This window comes from Mustela nivalis (genome assembly GCF_964662115.1).
Source record: "Mustela nivalis genome assembly, chromosome: 8".
In the NCBI taxonomy this organism is placed as follows: domain Eukaryota; kingdom Metazoa; phylum Chordata; class Mammalia; order Carnivora; family Mustelidae; genus Mustela; species Mustela nivalis.
In genome coordinates, this window is record NC_139027.1 from 99092126 (window position 1) to 99114567 (window position 22442).

Genomic DNA, 22442 nt, shown 5'->3' on the forward strand with positions numbered 1-22442 from the left:
CAATCCATCTTCTTTGGGGCACTTGGCATGATTTTTCTAAAACAAAGGAAACTGGTAAGGGGAGGCCTAACAGAGTCTCCTGTGTGGGAAAAGAGGTATCCTAAAGCAGAAAAGAGGGAGAAAAATGGAAGAATTCCCTTCAGATCCCCATACAGGATTAGTGTGCACCGAGGTTCTAAGCCATAAAGCATAATTTTACCTGGAAGATTTTCAAAGCAGTGTTTGCACATTGCCCGTCATCACCATTAAACCTTATGAGTAATTTGCTACTGAGTGTTCTGGAAGCATTCATACATGGTCAGAGATGTTGCTACAGTGTAACTGGGGACAAACCACATGTATTTTTAGATTAAGGCAAACTTTAGAGCAAATCTTGCTTTTGCACTTTACTTGCTGAGCCTGATTCCCCAGCTTAAGGAAAATGCTCCCTCACAACATCAGATGAGATAATAAAAGAGAGGTGCCTCATGCAGGACCTGACATCAACTCTAAATAATCAGTAAATACCATCACTGCCCCTTCTCCCTCTGTGATGCTGTTAAAACAATGTAGATTTTATTCATAACCCATTTGACTGCTTTTCCATATGTTTTCTTATGGTTTTATTCACTCTCAAGATCCTTCAACAAAACCAAAGGATACAAATGAAGCTATTCTCATTTTAAAGGAGTGGGTAGTATATGTGTACATACATATATGGTCATATGACTGTACATCTGGTTCCTTGTTATTTTTTTAAATTCCAGATGTGACACATATGCCTACACACACACACAAATTTAATGCACTGATATTCTAGTAAAGGAATATGTCACCATATGGAACTAGAGAGTCCAATAACTTCCTATACCAGTGTGCCATGATAAGGATGTATTGTCTGTCAAACAGTAGAAGTGTGTGCTAAGATACACATCATTAAATTTACTTGACAAATCAGTGGCAAATATTTCCCAGTTAACTAGCAAGAATGTCAATGGCATTCATTTGTGGTCTGCATTTAAGTGGAGTCCTAGTTGTTCTATTTCCCCATCTGGACCAGCAGAAGGCTGGAATACTGGTCTAAAGTTGGGCATGGGGTATGGTGGATACTGACCCCGTTATGGTTAGTTTTATGTCTCAACTTGGTTAGGCCATGGTACCCAGTTGCTTGGTCAAACACCAACTTAGATGTTGATGTGAAGGCATTTGTTGTTGTTGCTGCTGCTGCTGTTGTTAAGGTAAAGATTTAAATCAATGGACTTTGAGCACCACCAAAATGTGAATGGACCTCATCTAATCAGTTGAAGGCCCTAAGACCGAAGTTCCCCCAGAACAGGGAAGAATTCTGTCTCCATGCAGATTCAAGCCTGCTAATCCTCTTTGCAAACTTGAGATGCTGTCCTCTACAATAGTATGAGCCAATCTTTAAAATAAATCTCTTTCCATATATATTATATATGTATATATGATAAGTATAGATATCTACATATTATATTATATATCATGTTGTGAATATCTGAAGGGGGTTGATGTTTGCCTGAATGTGCATATAGATGATTGATAAATAGATAAATACCCTGACTAATAGAGACCTTGAAGCTTCAAATTTGGTACTAAGTGTGGACTTGAGATATGGAAGAGTGAAAGTCAGGGAGGCAACCTAACCAAGATATCAGTAGGAAGGAGCAGGAAGAAAGAGAGGCAGACAGACAGAGAGCCAGAAACAGACCATATCCAAGGACATAACACTAGGAAAACCAAACCACTTCTTTCCTCCATGAAAATATTTCTCTTATTTAGACAAACTTAAATAATAGGCGAACAAACAGAATAGTGATTCTCTAATTGAATTGGCCAAAAAGGAATATTCAAAATTAAGATGATCTGCCATCTTCAGCCTTTCTTTCAGACTCCCCTTTCTTCCTAAAGATGACTGTGCCCAACAGTCATTAAACTTTGTTGTTAAGATCATTTTATGACCTTGGGATAAAGCCAGAAATCATTGACTATCTGAAGAACATTCTCTTTCTAGACCCAAAAAAACAATTACAAAATACATGCTGAAATTCTGCCCAAGACTTTTGTTTCTGCCAATCCTATAGAAACATGGTTGTGTTTATAGGGGTCTTGTTATTCCTTGTGAAGACACCAACTTCATGTGCATACCTCTAGACTCTGCCTTGAGCTCTTGCCCTGAGCCATTCCTAAAACATTATTCTTAGAGAACCGAGGTATACTGAAGGAGATGGGGAGAAAACCCAAAGGTGAGGCTTAGGATTGTTGCATCTACACTTTTGTTTTAACCCTTGCTCCTGACATACTTTTAACACTGTGACTCTTAGCAGACCATCTTGGAAAGATGGCAAAGAGAATCTCTAGTCCCAGGTGACCCCTCAGAACACACACACATGCATATCTGCACACACATGCACAAACACACATGAATATTACCCATCTATCACAATTTCTATACATCCTCTCAGTGAATGCCCATTGGCATCATGCTTTGTCCTCAGAACTATGGGGCAGCTTTCTTGTGATAAAATGAATTGCTTTTGTAGTTCACTCTTAGAGTATTGAGTTATTGGGTATTGTCCCCCTATTCATTATCAATAATTTCTTAGTGTCTCTAAACAGGGGCATGATCTTTGGGGAAGATTATGTCCTTTTACTAGAGGACCTGCCTATCCTCACTATCCCCAACAATTCAAAAGTCTACTTCTGGACTTGTTTTCACTTTCTATCCCCATTTCCAGAAATGCATTATCCAGGGTTCTGCTGCAATAATGTAATAATTACATTTGCTTACAAAACAAGCATTTATTCTACACGCACAAGTCTGCAGATCAGCTGATCCCAGTTGGATTCCAGGATTTGTTTATGGTTCCAGATTGTCCTATGTGTCTTCATTCCAGGACACAGACTGAAGGAGCAAGAGCTACATGGGGCATGTATTAGCTTCATTGGAAGCTGAAGTTCAAAACGTCGAGCCAAACCATGATAACACATTTAAATCATCTACTCAGACACAACTCAAGCAAATTCTGCCTTCATTTCATGGGAAGAGGAAGTTCTACATGGGAATGAATGTCAGAGATTTGGGTGGGGATGTACCCACTACCCCTCAAGTGAGAGGTACCAGTAAATCTCCAGATAAGGCACATGGATGGAGAACCCTTTGACAAAGAAGAAATGAGAATCCAGAATGATAACCCAATCTACTACAAGGCTAAATTGTTATTGAAACATTTTATTGAATCAACTCTGGACTCTTTTTTTTTTTTTAAGAATATTATTTTCTATATCCTTCTCCATGAGCTCCATGAGGACCCACAGGAGAAACGTCTCTGATTTCAGGTCCTGGATAGTTAGACTTCTGGCAAAAGATTGCTTTCATCTATACACACTCAGAAGTCTTTACATCAGATACTTTCAGCTCACCTCCAACAATTGTACATGATGTAGGCTTACCCCTGGTTTCTCCCTTTATTTTCCTTTCAGCCTAATTTCTCACCTTCTTGTCATTCAGTTTGATCTCCATGTCTGTAGGCTATGTCCTTGTGTGTGTATGTATGTTCCTGTGTGTGTGTGTGTGTGTGTGTGAACTTATAGTCATTTCTATATCCTTTCTGTGACTAAGTAACACATCTAGGAAATTTAAACAATATAAATGACATGCAGAGAATAAATGAATTTCTCACCACCTTAACAGTTCCCCACCCCAGAGGTAGCCACTGTGTTCAAAATTGTGTGACCATGAGTCTTATCTATCAGAAGAATTGTAGTGCAGTTTCTGCCACAAGGAAATCCATGCATCTTAAATTTTGGAAGATACTGCCGATTGCTTTCCAAAAAAGTTTGTACTAGTTTATAGCCCAGTTAGCAGTGTGTGAGAGACACTGTCATCCCACAACCTCACCAACACTGTGTTTTTTTGTTTTTGTTTTTGTTTCTTTTTTTTTTAAGATTTTATTTATTTATTTGAGGGAGAATGAGTGAAAGAGAGCATGAGAAAGGAGGAGGTCAGAGGGAGAAGCAGACTCCCCAAGGAGTTGGGAGCCCGATGTGGGACTCGATCCTGGAAGTTCAGGATCATGACCTGAGCCGAAGGCAGTTGCTCAACCAACTGAGCCACACAGGTGCCCCGCAACACTGTGTTTTATCACAGATTTCCCTCAACATGTTTTCAAAGTTTTCATCTTTGCCCACTGATAAGTGAAAACCTTATGTTACTATTTCTCTTTCTGTTCATATCCTTTGGAAATATATTTTTTCTTCTTGATTTATAAGAGCTCTTTATATATTAAAGAAATGAGTTTAGAAAATAGCATGTCAGTCAGAGAAAGACAATTATCATATGATCTCTCTGATATGAGGAATTTGAGAGGCAGGACAGTGGGTTGTTGGTGGGTAGGGAAGGAAAAAAATGAAACAAGATATTATCAGGAGGGAGACAAATCATAAGAGACTCTTAATCTCATAAAACAAACTGAGGGCTGCTGGGGGATGGAGGGGGCAGGATAGGGTGGCTGGGTTATGGACATTGGGGAGGGTATGTCCTATGGTAAGTGCTGTGAAATGTGTAAATCTGATGATTCACAGACCTGTAACCCTGTGGAAAATAATACGTTATATGTTAATGAAAAATTAAAAATTAAAAAATAAATAAATTAAAATTAAAATTTTAAAAAAGGAAAATAGTGTGTTATTTGAAAAGTAGCAAGCCTTTTTGAAGTTGGATAAATAGCTAGACACATGCAGAGATGAATGGAGTAAGTGAAGAATGACCACTTAAAACACATATTTGGAAAGTATGAGCTAGTGCTTGGACCTAGCAAGAAATCTTGATTTTCCCATGCTTCTGTCACCGTCCTCACTCCTCACTTTGAAGCTGAACATTTTGGTGTTAGGATCTCTCCTGGGCAGGACAGAACTCCTTATTTACTTGGTGGAAATGGGGTAAATGACCTCTCCATGGGAATACACTGTTTCTTTGACAGCTCTCTGGCATAATAGATATTTCTGAGAATTTGTCAAATGCCCTGGATAAATGTTGCATTTTTATACACAAGAGCCTAAGTACACGGACCTCATATTAAGCCAAACCATCATGTTTCCAGGTAACATGTGCATATAATCAGCTTGTGTCACTCGAGCAAGGCCTACCTCAATGTGCTAGCAAGAGAAAGGAGCAAAGTTTTTGAATGTTGGCATACAGATGACAAACACATCTGCCTGCAATCCAAGCCCCAGGCCCATCCAAGTGTTGGTGTGGTCATGGCCAATTCACTTAAAAGCCAATGTTTCCAACCTCACATTAGTAAGAATACAATGTTTCTAGTTCTTCCTCAGTTGCAGTTTGGAGGGGTTTTGTTGTCATTATTATTCAAAAAAGAACAGCTCTTTTTTGCTGCGGCACTGATTTGGCTTCTAGACCACAGCTGTCCTGAGGCTGGTCTTCTCAGCAGTGGTTTGCATTTGTGGGAATTCAGAAATCTTCATGCCTCCTCTGTTCTTCCAAAAATCTAAATCATCCTTGATGCTTTAAAATGAAGCAATATCTTCAGAACTAAAAAAGAGCATTCTTGCAATTGTTCTGGTATTTTTAACCATTTGCAAATAAGTTAGGTTTCTTTAAAACAGAATGAAACCATCTAGAACTTCAAATATTTGAGTAAATTATGTATGGGCTATTAACAGCATTAAACTCCGCATTCAAATCAATTTCAGTGGATAGAGTTTGGGGCTTGTTTTTGCAGTATAAAAACTTCTGAAAAATTGTGGTAATGCCAAATAACCATATCTCCTGCATTGCCTGCTTTCCAGCCATTCATTTTGCTTTATGTTATTCCTGTATTTACCTATTTGTACATAACTTGCTCAAGAAGAAATGTAAAATTGACATGGTGAAATAGCCATGGCTAGGATTAAAGGTTGTTGCCCATGCATCACTGAATAAGTTTTCCGATCACTTTTTAATTAATGTAATAAACTACTTTTGGGGTTCCTAGAACGACAAGAATTTATTTTAGTAAGTTAAAACTTAACAAGCAGCATTTAAACAATCAAGCAGCATTTCACAGTATCCAAATAGAGTTTGGCCAACATGATGGGAAGAAACTTCCTATGCCATCCAGTCCATCCTTAAGTAGATACAAAGAGCCCCTCCTGTTGAGTGCAAGATCTACACGGAATTTGGGTTACAAGAGCACTGTGTCTTATCTCGCATTTAGTTTTTTATTTAGTAGAAACAAATTGCATTATAGTTCTCACCTACTTAACTCAAAGGGGTATCAGGAAAATAACATAGTATTTAAATTGTTTCAAATAGTAGACTAGGAAAACAAAGTCACTGTCTCTTCTTTGTGATTTGAAAAAATCAGTTAAATCATTTTTTGGAATGTTCTCAATACTTTAAAATAGAATGTATATAGGATACCTTGGTGGCACAGTCAGCTAAGCATCTGACTCAGTTTAAGCTCAGATCATGGTCTCAGGATTATGAGATCGAGCCCCATGTCCAGGCCCCACACACTGCACAGAGTTTGCTTAAGACTTTTTCCCTCTCTCTCTGCCCATACCCACCATGCACTCTCTCTCTCCTTCTCAAATAAATTAATTAATCTTTAAAAAAATCAAATTTATGAAATCATATATACATATGAAACTCATAAAATTAAATTCAAGAAATATGATTAATTCATGAATTGATATGAATATATGGTTGTGTATGTGTGTGTGTTTGTGTGTGTGTATGTGTGTGTATATATATATAGTCTTCAAAGGCAAACTCTCCTGTATATGCAAATTGTTCACTGCCAACAGAACAGCAACATTTTTTTCCCCTTAACTAAGATTTAAAATTTGACTTCACCTGTCAGAAATTCAATGGCACATGTCATAAATTCACAAAAATCCTCTGAAACTGGTTTTGAAAAAAATTCACAAGGTTAAACTAAGAAATGGACTGTTATGGCTAAGAAATATATACATCCAGCATTGCTAAAGCTCTGGTATCTGATCATTGGAATTTCAGGGTTGAAAGGAATTAGGAGGAGCGCCTGGCTGGCTCTGTCAGTGGAGCATGCGACTCCTGGTCTCTGGGTCATGTGTTCAAGCCCCACTTTGGGCATAGAGCTTGCTAGAAAAAAAGAAAAGGAAAGGGAAAAGAAAGAAAGGGGCTTTAGGAGTCATCTTGAGATACACTTTCCTAATGGCGAACAAGTCTATATTCGAAACTTCTGTTTTAAAAAAGAGAATTTAATGTTCAGCCCTTAAAACCCTAAATTCAGAGATTAAGAGTCACTTATGGTTTGTCTCCCTCCCAATCCCATCTTGTTTCATTTATTCTTCTCCTACCCACTTAAGCCTCCATGTTGCATCACCACTTCCTCATATCAGGGAGATCATATGATAGTTGTCTTTCTCTGCTTGACTTATTTCGCTAAGCATGATATGCTCTAGTTCCATCCATGTTGTCGCAAATGGCAAGATTTCATTTCTTTTGATGGCTGCATAGTATTCCATTGTGTATATATACCACATCTTCTTGATCCATTCATCTGTGGATGGACATCTAGGTTCTTTCCATAGTTTGGCTATTGTGGACATTGCTGCTATAAACATTCGGGTGCATGTGCCCCTTTGGATCACTACATTTGTATCTTTAGGGTAAATACCCAATAGTGCAATTGCTGGGTCATAGGGCAGTTCTATTTTCAACATTTTGAGGAACCTCCATGCTGTTTTCCAGAGTGGCTGCACCAGCTTGCATTCCCACCAACAGTGTAGGAGGGTTCCCCTTTCTCCGCATCCTCGCCAGCATCTGTCATTTCCTGACTTGTTGATTTTAGCCATTCTGACTGGTGTGAGGTGATACCTCATTGTGGTTTTGATTTGTATTTCCCTGATGCCGAGTGATATGGAGCACTTTTTCATGTGAGGGAGACAAAGCATAAGTGACTCTTAATCTCACAAAACAAACTGAGGGTTGCTGGGGGGAGGGGGTTTGGGAGAAGGGGGTGGGATTATGGACATTGGGGAGGGTATGTGCTTTGGTGAGTGCTGTGAAGTGTGTAAACCTGGTGATTCACAGACCTGTACCCCTGGGGATAAAAATATATGTTTATAAAAAATAAAAAATTAAAAAAATAAAAAATAAAATAAAATAAAATACAAAATTAAAAAAAAAAAACCCTAAATTCAGAAAGAAGACTTGGACTGTAGTTATTATAGCAGTGACCCATGGCTCAGATGCCACATGACATTTATTTCTGTTTCTCAACTGCTAGTCTGCACAAGTCCAAGGAAACCCAAGCAAGACTGAGCCAGGGCTCTTCCCTTCCCACACATCTCCACCCCCACTTCCTCTGCTTTGTTACTCTTTCCTGCTACCCACTGGGCCCCAGGCTCATGGTATTTCTCCATGCATTCCCTCAGCATCTGATCCTGACCATGTCCCTGTGACCCAGCTGCTGTATAGTTTCTGGTGGTCACCGACTCTCACCCCACCTGCCTGCTATTCTACCCCACCATTTACATGAGCCTGAACCTAGCACTACCTGGCTGTCTCCACCCTCAACAACCCCCAGCCCCCCACACACATTCAATCCACAAGTCTTTGTACCTCCAAAATATTCCCCAATTCCATTGTCCCCTTCCCCATTGTAGCCACCCCTCTGGGCCACTGAAGTCTTGGGTCTGCACTGGGACTGACCATATCTCCTGGGCTCCTCACTTGCAGTCCTGCCTTGGGGGGGGGGGGGTGGGAGTAGGGACTCAGCAGCCAGCACCATCTTTTTATAACAAACATCACTATCTGGCTCCTCCCCCAACCTCGGCTTAGGCTCCCCTCCTACAGAAGGTGAAATCCCAGCCCCTTCCCCAGGGCCCACCTAGCCCTGCTGGCCTCCCAGTGGCCTCCCTTCTAAGCCCTTCTGTCCACCCAACAGTCTTCCTAAATCCCCAAGTACCACTCGCTGGAGAGCTCCCTGCTGCCACTGGCTTCTGCCAGCCACTTTAGGCAAAAGGAATACAAGTGGCTCGTGGATGAGTCTGCTTGGGCTGCCAGCACAAAGCACCACAGACTATGTAACTGCAAACGAGAGATTTCTGTTCTCTCAGTTTTCAGGATGCCCCTGTCAGCACAGGAGTCAGTCCCCAGGCATCTACTGCTTGTTTCAAGTCCAGGGCACAGTGACTGCCTGCCCTTGCTGCATTTCTCCTGGGAAGACCCAGCCCCCACATCAGACAAAGCCAGCTGCAGCCTCCGCCGCACCTGCAGCCTGTACCCGGTCTCCACACATCTCCTGGCCATCCTAGATTTCCTTTGTGTGCCTCACATTCTACTTCCAGATGGATCTATATGGGCTTCACAAGACATTTTTTTATGCTTTGAACGTGAATTCCTGAAAATACTATCAGTAATAAAGAAATGCTTGGCTATGGGGTAGGGAGAGAGGGCGAGAGGAAGGAAGGAAGGGAGGAAGAGGGAGGAGGGAAGGAAAGAAGAAAAGATGGTGGGACGGATAGAGGGAAGGAAGGAAGGAAGAGGGAAGGAGGGAGGGAGGAAGGAGGGGGAGGGGAAGGGAGGAAGGGAGAGAGGAAGGGTGGCCACAGAGATTTGTTTCCTCTCAGTTCTGGAGGCTGGAAGTCCAAGACCAAGTTGCCAGCATGGTCACTTCCTGGTGAGCACTTTCATCCCCCCTTGCACAGGGCCACCTCTTCCCTGTATTTTGCCTGGCAGAGAGCCCTGGTGTCTCTTCCTCTTCCTCTAATGGCACCAATCTCATCATAAAATCTCCATCCTCATGACCTCATTCAAACATAATTATCTCCCAAATGCCCTATTTCCAAATACCACCACTTAGGGGGTTAGGACAGCAACACAAGAATTTGGAAAGGATAAATTCAGTCCTTGGCAGTAGGAAAGACAGAGCTAGAGGATTTTGCACATGAGAGATATGAACAAAATTGGCATAAAACTGTCTCTATAACTTTATTGCTACTTCCCCCAGCTTTGCTTCCCCTGAGCTCCTGAGTCATACGTTTTTAACCAAAATCAGAAAGTGCCAGGCCTCTGCTTCCCACATCACTCAAGGTGAGAGCCAACATTCTCACAGGCACTGCATGATTGATAGGCTCACCTCCAGGAACTCATTCCTCAACTCCCCTGCTCAGTCCCACCCCTGGTTCTTACCCTGGCTTCAGGTTATGAGCTTTTCTGTTCTCTGGCTTCTGGGAAAACAGTGAGCCTGGACTCTCCAAGCCCTTCCTTCCATCCCCATGGGTCTAGCCTCAAAGGCATTTTATCTGCCAGGATCCCATGGCCAGCATCTGGATAAATCTTTCCTCCTAAAGCCCTCTACATTCCATCTACCTACCCTGTCTCGTCTCTTTCCCTAACATTGCTCACCCCTATCACAGTGTTTATTTAGCTGCTGGTTTGTCTGTTTGTGTTCATCTCTTCTCACCAAAAATGAAGGTCCATAAGGGTGGGATTTTATCAGTTTGAACTGCTGCGTCCCCAGTGCCGGAGTAGGACAGGTCCTCAAGTGAGATTTGTTGACTCAATGAATGAATTCCCTTAACAAACTGAAAAACAGATGAAAAGAACTAGAAACTTGGGTCTATCTTTCTCCCCCTTATTATTGACAGGGATTTTTAGTCATCAGGGATGCATCTGACTTGAAGCAAATTCTCTATGCCTTGGGAGTTCATTCAATTGTCCAGAAGAACATTCCACCTGAAATGCCTTTGCTGGTGTTCCATCCAATCAGCCACAAGTAGTACACACAACAGCCACGCTCAAGGTGGGTGGGATGTCGTTCCCACGAGTCCCAGGTGTTCCACACATGACACCCTGTGCTTGGGCACCTGGGAATCAGGCATTCTCAGAATACTATCTTGTTCCCAGCCATTATTCTCTTGCTGGTGAAGGCACATCAGAATCCAAGTGAGAATGACATATGACAGCAAGACACGGTGACTTGGAGAGAATAAGATGAATTTATTAATAGAAAAAGTAATCTGAATGTGTGTTTTTATGTCTTTGCCAACAAGGCTGTATATTCACAATGTCTGTGTCCTGTGATACTCTGAGTAAAACCACCAGACCAAATGAGACTATGCAATTACCACAAAGATACAGGTTATAATTCTGCTAAGACTTTCTTGATTAGACAGAGTCGCCATTTGTCTACAAGGTACAACTTGCATGCAGGTATGGAGGGTGAATCTAGCAGGCACAGAATCTGATGTTCCACCCATGTCCCCACACCTCCACCACCTCTGGAAGTGCTGCCCATCTTCCAAACACCAGCACCTGCATTTCTCAACCACAGGGGATTCTCTAGCATTTTCCACCATGTGGCAGGCCAGAAGTGTATTTTAGGAATAGCCCTCACAATGACCAGCTGGACTTGGTGTGCAAATACCCCAGCTCCCTGAGGTCTAATTGTGTTCCATACTGTTTTCCAGGGTTCTCCAGATGGATTTACCCAGTAGCCCATGGAGACAGATGGACTGGTGATACACCCATTATGCGCTGTGTTCTGTGTCTCACTTCCCTATACTCTTTATTTTATTTTTATTTTATTTTTTCAGTGTTCCAAGATTCATTGTTTATGCACCACACCCAGTGCTCCATGCAATACGCACCCTCCTTAGTACCCACCACCACGCTCACCTAACCCCCCTCCCCTCCAAAACCCTCAGTTTGTTTCTCAGAGTCCACAATCTCTTATGGTTTTTCTCTCTCCACCCCAATTTGCCCCAATTCACTTTTCTTTCCTTCTTCTAATGTCCTCCATATTATTCCTTATGCTCCACAAGTAAGTGAAACCATATGATAATTGATTCTCTCTGCTTGACTTATTTCACTCAAGATAATCTCCCCCAGTCCTGTCCATGTTGATACAAATGTTGGGTATTCATTCTTTCTGATAGAGGCATAATATTCCATTGCATATATGGACCATATCTTCTTTATCCATTCGTCTGTTGAAGGGCATCTTGGCTCTTTCCACAGTTTGGCGATTGTGAACATTGCTGCTATGAACATTGGGGGTAATCACTCACTTTCTATACTCTTAACAGAGTTTCCTGAGATCACCTCCTGAATCAACTTTTCTCTCTGCTTCTGGGAGAATGCAAAACAGGAATAGAATTATTGAAACTTGAAGGAAATAGACCACTCATCCCCACCTTATTTTGCAAATGGAGAAACTGAGACTCAAGAGCTAACTATTTCCCCAAGAATGCAATAATTCACCATTCATTCCACCACACCCTCTTTCTCCAGATTTAACCTGGGAATAAGATGAGCAAATATCTTCTTACTATTTCATATCCTAGAATCTGCCACCCTCTGGATACTGTGTTGTAACAATCAGTAGATATTTTATATTCATAGAAACATTTTATTTAAAAATAATTTTATGGGGCGCCTGGGTGGCTCAGTGGGTTAAGCCGCTGCCTTTGGCTCAGGTCATGGTCTCAGGGTCCTGGGATCGAGTCCCGCATCGGGCTCTCTGCTCAGCAGGGAGCCTGTTTCCTCCTCTCTCTCTCTCTGCCTGCCTCTCTGCCTACTTGTGATCTCTCTCTGTCAAATATATAAATAAAATCTTTAAAAAAAAATTTTATGCTTTGACATACTTGAAATTCTTAAGAAAACCAATTTCATCATTACAATAAATGCCAACTTCACACTTTTCAATAAATTCAACACATTTCTTCAGATATAAAAGTAAAATCAACTTGAACTGAAACACATAAACACAGCAGGAGTCTTAGAAGTGTAAATATATAACTAGGTTGTGAGGTTGCCGGTTCAAGGAAGAAAGGCAGTAAGGGAGCCCCCACACAAGGCTGGACCCCCAGCCCTTCTGCAGCAGAGAGAAAGGGCAAGCTGGGGCAAGGAACTGCTGCTAAAACTCTCATTCCAGAATCTCTGCCTCTGGCAGTCGGGTGCATTGCAAAAATCACTTCAGAAGTCAGACAGGAATATTGCTGCCACCAGAAATGAACTGTGTAGAGAGAACTCTTTGGTGACCTGTCATCGATGGGAAGGCACTGCCAGCAGTCAGCCTGAGTGGCTTTGCAGTGGATGAAAAGCCTTCCTTAGCATTCTAATTTATGGTAGGCTATATAGGTTGGGACTCTACTAATGGCTTCCTTGTGTGTAAGGCGTTCTCTGTGACTTCAAAGAGTGACCACTGGGTGGAAAGAGAAGATTAGGGAATGAGGACTGCTATCTTGACCAGCACTGAGATTAAGTGGAACCTGGGACTTTAGAAAAGTCAATGAGGACTTTAAATAAAATAAGAAAAGGGAAGAACGTATTTCGTTTTTTGTGAACAGTTGAAATGACTTGATAATTGTCTTTTTTTTAATGTGCTTTTGATGCTAATTTTTTAAATTTATTTTTTATTATTATGTCCAATTAGCCAGCTTGTAATACATCACTAATTTTTGGTGTAGTGCTCAATGATTCATTGGTTGCATATAACACCCTGTGCTCATCACCGCACAGGCCAATGCTAATTTTTTTGACACTGATTTTTTCATCTGATCCTTCATCCCTTGGTGCTCACTGATCAGGAAGAGAAGAATAACAGGGACAATTCAGACCCCCCCCAAAAAAACACAGCAACTGATCACCTCAAGCACACTTCCATTTGGCTTTGCAATGCAGGGTATGTTCTTTGAAGCTGTGTTAGTAGTTCTAATTTTTCGGATTTTGTTTATCTTAATGCTATTTTTGAGTGTCTACTAGTATCCATTAGCATATCATTGCTTCAGGGGATTCAAATTCTTACAAGACATGGTTCCTGCTCAAGTAGAGAGAGCAAAGATATGAATGTAAGAGATGAGAATTATGTTAGGTGAGGAGACTGTTAAAGATGAGATTTGGGGGGTACCAAGTTCCCCCAAAATGGGATGCTTCACTCTCCATGAGCCAAGTGGTAAGAAGAGCAAAACCTTGGGAGTCAAATATTGGTCTGAGTTGGAACCTCAGCTCAGCTTTTAACTTGCCATGGACCCTTGCTCACTGAGTTGCAATGTCATCTGTAAAATGAAATTATCACCTACCTTTAAGAAACGCTTGGAACAGCCAATATTAAATTGATGTAGATTAAGACCTGCTGACTGGGCAGGCACAATTCACCCACATGGAATGGGCAGGTAGCTCTTTAGCCTCCAAGTTCCTACTTGGGTGAGGTGAAAACCGTAAGGTCTCTTGACTGAGGCACAGTTTCAATGCACCTTCATAAAGGAAATAAAGTCACAGAGGTATTCCTTACAGATCCCAGAATGGGGCAGGCGGGGGCACACAGTGAGCCAGGGAATGGCAGTCCTCTCTCCTAGGTCACTAGCAAGCAGGAGATGGAGAAAAGGCAGCTAGCACCTACTACTTATAGGTGGTTGAGGCAGAGGTCACTAACTTGCTGTGGGCTCAAATTTAAATGCTTCTTTTCAAAGGTGCCCCAGGAATAGCAAAGTGAGAACTTATGACAAAAATCCTAAACTCAAATCTTTATTTAAATGCCCAGTCTCAGGGTGCCTGGGTGGCTCAGGAGGTAAAGCATCTGCCTTTGGCTCAGTTCATGACCCCAGGGTTCTGGGATTGAGTCCCACAATGGACTCCTTTTTCAATGGGGAGTCTACCTCTTTCTCCCTCTGTTCCTACCTTTGCTTGTGCAATATCTCTCTCTATCTCTCTCTATCTCTCTCTCAAATAAATAAATAATTAATTATATTAAAAATAAATAAATAAATACCCAGACTCGGTGTGAATAGGGTAATCATCTTTTAAACTGTGTAGACAACAACTCAGAATAGTTGTGTGCTCATCACATCTTGTCACATTCTTTTGAAAAGCACTGAGTGTTATCTGCAAACAATGAATCATGGAACATTACATCAAAAACTAATGATGTACTGTATAACAACTAATGTAACATAAAAACAAAGTTATTAGAAAAAATAAAATTAAATTAAAAAATAAAATAAAATAAAAAATAAGGAAATTATGTCTTTACAATTCAGTATGTTCCACTAAACTAAGGCGTCACAGGGACAGAAACCTCCTATTTCTCTGCATCCTCAATGCCTGGCACAGTAAGTGTTCCATCTCTGTCTGTGTCCTTACTGATCTTTCATGGACACACTAAAGAGGATATTTCCTCCATGGAGAAGCTGAAGTGATGACTTGCCAACAAGCCCAAAGCCACTTGGATGACATGTGGCAGCCAAACACTAGATCCCAGCCCATGTGACTGACCTCTGCTAAGATGTCACCGTCCATGGCTGCAGTGAAGTCAGTGGTTCATGAGCGGCTGAGCAGGAGGGGATTGGCCAATCACTGTCACTCTGGGAGGAAATTCTTATGAACAAAATTTGTGAAAGGAAAACCAAGAAGTTTATACCAAAATGCAAATGTCATTTGCATCTAAATCCAAAATGCCATCGTATTGTTATTACACAAAAATGATAAGACGAGAGAGGGAAAGCCAGCTTCCAGTGCTAGTCATGCCATGTGACATCATTCTCTGTGTCTGCCTGCTCTCAGCTGATACACAGTGGGGGATGGGGGCGGGGTGGGGCATGAAGTCTGGAGATGTAGGCTTGCTTTCAAATTCTTCAGTGCTCCTCAAATGAAAGTCTTTCCCATTTGCAGTAACTCTGAGGAGTTGAAGGGTGATTTCCTCTCACAAGCAGGCTCCATTTGTTCGGTACATTACAATTCCCAAATTGTGACCTGGGAGAATTCTCCTTAAGCTCTATTATCTTGTAGTCAACAGAATATAGATTTGCATGCCATAAAGATGTCTGGTTAGTGCATTGCTTATATCTTGGGATGGTGGATGGCACTCAGAGCAAAAACATTTCCTGAAGAAGTTTTTCAGAATTCATAAGCCTGGGCTGCATCTCAGGCTGCTGGGATTGGAATTTTTAATACACAATCTCCCCCTCGGTTGTAGGTCATTTAGCTAGATTATGTAATGTCACCCAAGGTACTAAGAAAGTAAGGTTTATCTTGATCCTCTTAGGCTGACATTGCCTGAGTTGCCCTGTGGGTTGCATTGTATTCTCTGTTCATAACTCTTGCCTCCTTCCCACTCCTGCCATGAGTCATGGTGAACTGACTTTACTTCTTCACCCACTGACAATGGGCCTGACCCTGTGAGGTACTTTGGCCAATGAAATGGGCAGAAGTGACAGTGTGCCAGTTTAGAGCCTAGGCTTTAAGAAACATTACATGTTCCTTCCCATCCTTCTTGAGTTTCTACCATCACCATGAAAAGATTACATCTTGAGTCACCTACTCCAGCATTAGAGACAGATGCAGGAAACCTGAACCCACTAGACACTTGGAATCAAGCTTCACTCACTGATCTGCAGTCCTATGATTAAGAAAATATTAATAATTGTTGTTTTGTGTTGCTGACATAGATTTTGATAATTTATTACACAGAAGTGTTGCAGCCACTATCAGACTAATACACCCCGTAGAGCTAAGAATTATGTGAACCTTCTTTTTTTTTTTAAAAAGATTTTATTTATTTATTTGACAGAGAGAGACCACAAGTAGGCAGAGAGACAGGCAGAGAGAGAGAGAGAGAGAGGAGGAAGCAGACTCCCTGCTGATCAGAGAGCCTGATGCAGGACTCGATCCCAGGACCCTGAGATCATGACCTGAGCCAAAAGCAGCGGCTTAACCCACTGAGCCACCCAGGCGCCCTTATGTGAACCTTCTTAGTCTCTGATATAATGAGTCGTACTGCCCCCTCCGCTCCTTCAGTAGCCTCATTAATTTATTTGAATGGATGTTTTCTAAGAACAGAAGGATTTCATAAGAACAGGGGTAGCATCTGAAGAAAGATTATTCTATATCTCTTGGGTCTAAAAATCTACTGGTGAGTAGATGTCAGTTTGACCAACTTACATAAATGAATGTGGGAAAAAAAGGGAGGGGATTATTCTTTGTTACTATCTGGTCTTGGTGAGAGACAGGCATATTTCTCCATTATGGGCCCTATTGCTCCAGGATTTGGGACACAAGTGTGCTTTGCTTTCCCTCAACAAGACTCCATAGGAAATAAAGACATCAGGCTCATACTATGTTTTTGTAACTCTGTGTGAAACCCAAATTATCCTAACAGCTTTTGGATAAACTGTCCCAGAGGTTGGATGTAAATCTCAATAATCCGGACCAGAGAGAAATCTGGAAATTGGCCTGATGCTTCCTGCCCCTTTCACTCTGCCATGGACTCAAGTGTGGTTTCTGAAAAGCTCTTCCTTTCTTTCAAAAATACCATGGAAGGAAGGCTCTTTGTTCACAGCTGGGAGCACAAGTAAAGCTTTCGAGAGTTGGATAGATACCTTGGTGTTCTTGTTCTTTGGGGTCACACTTAGTGACCTGACTGAGGAAGGCAGCTTTCTGGCAGAACATGGCCCTAAGCAATAGAGACAAGAGTCTTTGAAAAGACTATTTGGGGGACTCTAGGGGGTTTGGCAAGACCACGTCCCAGCAGGAAATACTTGAAGGATACTTCAAGTATCCTTCTTGAAGGATATGTCCTACTTGAAGGACATACAATGTTGTTGGCTTCCACAGATGTTTATATAGCACTGACTAAAGATATAAATACCTTCCCATTTTTCTAAATGGTTCTATGTCATTTTATGATATGCCATTTTCAATCTTCTTTCAGCATTTAAAGAAAAAAAAGGGGGGGGATGAAATTAAGCTTTTGCAGACATGAGCAACAAGAAAGATAATATTTATTGAGTACTCATTAAGTATCCCATGCTACCTTGTATTTTTATATCTCATTTGGTCCACTCACACACACACACACAAAAAACAGGAGGTAGATTATTAGTGTCATTTTTTTCAATAAGAAGAAAACTGGACTTAAAGAAGTTAACAACTTGACTACAGGACTGGAAATGGTAGGTTAAAGTCCCTGTCAATCTGATTTCAAGGCGGGTTCACTTAACTGCTACCTTGTGTTGGAAGAGTGTCCAGGCCTTAAAAACTCATCTGTCATGAGTTGAGTAGGAAGACGTCAACACAGATGGGGATAAAAGCAACAAAAAATACAGTTTAAAATGAAAAACATAATATTTTCTTAATCACACTAACTCCATTTTGTGCATCAGTTCATTCAGGAAAAGATTTCATAACTCTGCCTTGTGAAGAGAAATAAAATAGACATGGGGTATTTTATTTTACCATATCTGTTTCTCATAAGCTGACATGTCACTAGCACTCCTGTCACTGAACAAGAGAATATTCTATTTGAATCCTACTTTTCTACACCATGTGGACAATCATTATTGAATCCTAGAAATCTGTTTATAATTGAATCAGGGTATAGATTACATTGAGATGAGACCCAAACTTCTTTAACAACTATTGTCAAAAACTGACTCTTGGACTAATAGTGTACAAAAAAAAAGAGTAACAATAGCACAGGATAAAAATCTCAGAAATAATGTTATCCAGGATTTCATTGTGAAAGAAGAGATATTTTTAAACTACACCAGTCTGGCCTGTCTAGGCCTCTACTGCTATCAACCTATACCCCCTGACCCAAGGAGATTCAATTTCTCCTGACCCATTTGTCTCTAGAAAAAAACCTACAATTCACATCTTGCCTTTAACATTTTTTGTGCTGTGACAGTAATGGCCACACTTGCCAGCCTCCTCTACCAGCTTCTTTCCTTTCAAACTTTACTGTTGTTGGTAATTCATGAAAACAAGCCCTTCTTTACCGTCAGATGTACTTTCTGGCTTCCTTCCCACTCTGCCTCTCTGTGCCCTCAGTGCCAAGCATAACACACACACATAAAAACTCAAACTCTCTCACAGGCACGCACAATCTCATATACTCTCAGGCACATTCACACACCAGGGCACACACTCACACACTTGCATACATACACCCACAAATATACACACTCACACGCAAACACATTCAGGCACATACTCACACACATGCACCCTCACACACACCCTCAGGCTCATGCACACACAAGCACACATTTACACATATACATAGATTCACACACATGTTTACCCTCACAATATACACACTCACATACACACACTCAGACACACAATCACAGACATTCACATGCAAATATATGCTCAGGCACACACTCACACACATACACACATACTCACACACGTACTTGCAACCACATACAAATACTCAGACACACACACTCACAAACATACACTCAACAAATACACACACACATACTTTCAGGCATATACACACTCAGGCACGCGCGCGCACACACACACACACACACACACACACACACTCACATACACTCACTGGGAAATCAGTCAGCTGTGTCCCAATGAGAAGTGAATATATATGCCTCTGAGGCTCTGCGCTCTTCTGTGCCCTGCCCAGCTGCTCTTTTTGCCTGTCTCATTTACTTTCTGCTCCTCCTCCTTCTCCTTAAAACCTTGTGAAAACTCCAGAGATTTCCTGCCGCTTGGACTCTAGTCAGAGGTTTCTATGACCCATGGACATTCTGCACTCTCCTCCACCCATTTGTATTTCCCCCAAAGGTGAGCTGGGCTTTAGACATTGTTCTATCCTCTATATATTGGTTAAAATAATTAGAGATTCATTAAAATAACAATAAAAATATGTAATATAAAACAGAAATTAAATACACAAATTATATAAATGCATAAACTACAAACCCACAGAGGAGGGAAAAAATGTAATAAGAAAAATAAATCATGAAACTTTACCCAATCTAATCAGTGGCAATAAAGGAGAAAAAAGAAACATTAAAAAAAAGTGGGTCAAGTCAAATAAAAATGTAGGGTGAGAATAAACAAGTTCAAATGTTTCAATAACCACAACATACAAGAATAGATGAAATTCACCAAACAAGTGGAGCTGGTCAGATTAAAATAAAACAAAACACAAAATACAGCTCTACACTACTAATAAGCCACATCTACAACTTAAGCTAAAGGCTATAAGAAATATGAAAAAAGAAAGGTAACAGCTGAAAGAAGGTTGGAAAAATAAATGTCAGGTAAATACTAATCAGAAGGAAGCCAGATAAACTATGTTAAAAGCAGACAAAAATAGATTTAAAGACAAAAAACATTAGAAATAGAGAAGCCCAGAGCATTATGATAAAATATCCACATCTCCAGAAAGATTTAATAATTCTAAACTTGAATGTATCTAATAAAGTTGCCTCAAAATTCATAAGGCAAAAACTGACAAACCCAAAACAAGATAGTAACACTCTTATTATTATACAGGATTTCAAGTTGCTGTCATTAGTTATTGATGTGTCCAATACAACAATAACAACAAAAAATTAAATATTTAGCATTATCAACAAATTTGAAGAAGTCATCTAGTCAATAAGGTGTTTCTTTTTTTTTTGGTACAAAAATTAGGGTTAGGAGGAGAAAAAAGATGAAAATAAGAACTACTTCAAACTTTAAGACACTGATCCAAATTGCTACTAAGTATCAATTATAAATTATATACTCTTTATTAATAAGCCATGAAATATTTTATATTGAAGTACATGAGATGTCGACTAAGCTATACTCAAAGAAAAACTTACAACATTCCTGCATTTATCTAAAAATGAAAAAGAGGATGGGGTGGGGCTCCTGGGTGGCTCAGTTGATTAAGCCTCTGCCTCCAACTCAGGTCATGATCCCAGGGTCCTGGGATTGAGCCTAATTCTCCCTCTCCCTCTGCTGCTCCCCCTGCTGTGCTCTCTGTCTGTCCATCAAATAAATAAGTAAAATCTTAAAAAAAAAAAAAAAGAGGATGGGGTGACTGAGTGATGGGCATTACAGAGGGCATGTGATATAATGAGCACTGCTATATACAACTGATGAATCACTGAACTCTAAACTAATAATACTCTATATGTTAATTACTTGAACTTAAATTTAAAAATAAAAAATAAAAAGACAAAAAATAAATCATCTAAATTTTTAACTCAAGATGCTGGAAAAAGATCAAAGTATACCTACAGGTAATAAATGAAAGGAACAAATAAAGATAAAAGAAATTGGAGAATAAAAAAGGAAATAGAATTCTAGAGGAGACTTTTTTAATTACTAAAACTGGCTTAAGAAAAAGTAAAAAAAAAAAAAACTAGAAGATATTAAATCTTGAAAGAAATTACAAGGCAGATAAATCTTTATTCCTAAGGGGGAAAAAAAAGAGGAGAAAAGAAAAAGAAACACCAATCCCAAACAGATTTATGGGTAAGAATATTAAAGAACTAGACATACAGAACAGGATGTTGTCAGTAGAACAGAAAGAAATGAAAAGTTAATCCATTTTGCTAGCTAAAATAATGATAGCCAAATCAAGGAGAACAATTCCAAAAAATAGAGTAATAGACTCTTCTGACTTGTGAATGTAAGGGCAAAAATCTTAATTTGATATTATCCAATCAAACTTAACAATATGTGTTAAATTATAGTATGATATGTCCAAATAACTATCATATTAAGAATGCAAGATTAGGGAGGGAGGAGTCAAGATGGCGGAGAAGTAGCAAGCTGAGACTATTTTAGCTAGCAGGAGATCAGCTAGATAGCTTATCTAAAGATTGCAAACACCTGCAAATCCATCCGCAGATCGAAGAGAAGAAGAACAGCAATTCTGGAAACAGAAAAACAACCACTTTCTGAAAGGTAGGACTGGCAGAGACGTGAATCCAAAGCGACAGGAAGATAGACCCCGGGGGGAGGGGCTGGCTCCCGGCAAGCAGCGGAGCAACGGAGCACAAAATCAGGACTTTTAAAAGTCTGTTCCACTGAGGAACATCACTCCAGAGGCGAAACCGGGGGAAGCCCACGCGGGGTCAGCGTGGCCTCAGGTCCCGCAGGGTCACAGAAGGATCTAGGGTGTCTGAGTGTCACAGAGCTTGCAGGTATTGGAAGAGGAAAACCGGCTACAGAGACAGAGCCAACAGTAAGCTCACAGCTCAGGGTTACCTTGAACCAGCCACAGGCTCGGTGAGCTCGGAGTGCGGCCAGAGGTCAGGCAGACGCGAGTAACTGGGCGCTGTTCTCTGAGGGAGCACTAAGGAGTGGGGCCCCGGGCTCTTGGCTCTGGCAGGCCGGAGACCAAGAGGCCGCCATTTGTATTCCAGTCCTCTGGAACTCTACGGAAAGAGCTCAGGGAACAAAAGCTCCTGAGAGCAAACCCAAGCCGATTATTCAGCCCATGGTAAAGGCGGTGCAATTCCGCCTGGGGCAAAGACACTTGAGAATTACTACAACAGGCCCCTCCCCCAGAAGATCAACAAGAATTCCAACCAAGACCAAGTTCACCTACCAAGGAGTACGGTTTCAATACTAAGGAGAGCAGCAGAATTCCAGAGGAGGAGAAAGCAAAGTACGGAACTCATGGCTTTTTCCCTGTAATTTTTTTTTA

General features: G+C 40.8%; 1 long non-coding RNA gene across 3 annotated transcripts in view; it reads right to left on the reverse strand.

Annotated features, from left to right (window-relative positions):
* Positions 1-22442, reverse strand: part of LOC309872129 — an 88431-nt gene that overhangs the window by 33047 nt on the left and 32942 nt on the right. Inside the window, exons 2-3 of one of the 3 annotated variants that reach the window (XR_014315681.1) lie at positions 14760-14872; positions 14071-14244 (exon numbers count right to left, since the gene is read on the reverse strand). The exons of 1 other annotated variant lie outside the window; for it this stretch is intronic. This is a non-coding gene — a long non-coding RNA (uncharacterized lncRNA). The remainder of the gene's footprint in view (positions 1-14070; positions 14245-14759; positions 14873-22442) is intronic. One more of the 3 variants, XR_014315682.1, reaches the window with a different exon arrangement.